Below are 1779 nucleotides of genomic sequence, written 5' to 3' on the forward strand. Positions count from 1 at the left end.
ATTACATTAAATTTTATTAATTGTAAGGCATATAAAATGATATAGCTGCATATGCATAAGATTGTATGGACCAATGAGCATCCAGCATAAAGTTTCTATTGATTTATATAACATATACTCATTGGTCTAGACGGTCTCATGCTATACATATGAAGCTACGTTATTTTGTATGCAATTGTTCTTAGAGTTTACTACTGCACAAGAAAATGCTGCACCGCAAATGCGTTATTCACATAAGTAAAAAATTGAATAAATGCGCAGCATAAAGCCGCTTCCTCTCTTAGACAATTCTTCATAAATGATTTTTTAAAAAGTTTGCACATTTCTGCCTCTTTCTTTTTATATGATGATTTAGTTTTCATGACAACATAATATCCATTTTGCATATTAAATTGCATTTCTTTTACTTAATATTAATCTGCGTGAAAAGCAATTATTAATAATAAATAAAAATTATACCTTTTTGACATTAAACATTTATAAACAAAGTATTACGAGATCGTAATATGAATATACAATACATAATGAAAAAGCCTTGATTGAGATGGATTTTAAATAATATTTTCGTGTCATTTATTATACATATCTATATAACTGAGATGTCAAAATTATTTTTAGTCTTTGATCTTTAAAATTTAAAAACAATTTTAAACCGAACTGGTGTATAATTAACATGTGCAATCACAATTAAATATGATAAATCTCATAAAACATTTACAACAATTAAAAATATTATTTCAGTTGTTTTGGAAGCGATATCTATAAATTTGTACATGTTACTTAAAATCTTAAAAAATAATTGCATAAAACAAGATAAATATCGAGCATTGAAAAGAAAGAAAGCGAAGTTGCTGAATACAAAAAGTGCAAAGCGAACAAACGTATTAAAATAACTATTTTTCACTGGTTCAGCAGTTTTTATAGAGTTCAATATTTCCGTTATATTTTTACGATATCATATTCACATGCTGCGTGTCTGTTATCTCTTTTTACCCTTTTATCTTGTCTGAAAATCGCCGATCTGATTTATTTGTTTCACCAGTCAAAGTATATGATATAGCAATAAAATGCAATATAGCAATAAAATGTTATTGATCTTTTGCAGTTTGCGTTTTATTTTTACTTATTCGGCACGATATTTCTGCTGCTGGATTCATATACCGAAGCAACAAAATTGCCCTGCGAGAGATATACGTATAACATTTGCCATTACCATCAAGTTTATTTACCGGAGGAAGCGATGGCATTGCAGACACGCGACAGAGGAATGTTCTATCTCTTGGAAGGCGTCGGAAGACATCACCGGAAGAACGTGATTCATTTCATAGTTGACAAATAATAAATTCGACAGTAGTAATGGAAAAATAACGTTAGCATTAGTTATCTCTTTACTTCGGTATTTTATGTAACGATCGCAATATGAATACACTGTCAACGCCGATCTTTTCGTATGCTTTCAGACTAAAAGCTCCTAAATAAAGTTTAACATTTTTCAACTGATGTCAAAAAAATTAGGACATCCTTCACGTTCAAGGGATTTTGATTATTAATCAATAGGAACGATTTCTTGGCATAAAATATTTAAATATTATAGCAGAGATTCCAAACACGTGCGACGAAATTTATAACGCGATCTTCTGATATTATATGTACGATTCGATTAAAGGTGAATCATTATTGAACTAGTATCTTTTATTTAATTTTTATTAAGCTTATCTTTAAAATTGTGTATGTTATAAGAAAAAAGAAACATTTCAAATTTTTGTATATATATATATA

This window comes from Atta colombica, unplaced genomic scaffold (genome assembly GCF_001594045.1).
Source record: "Atta colombica isolate Treedump-2 unplaced genomic scaffold, Acol1.0 scaffold120, whole genome shotgun sequence".
NCBI classification, from domain to species: domain Eukaryota; kingdom Metazoa; phylum Arthropoda; class Insecta; order Hymenoptera; family Formicidae; genus Atta; species Atta colombica.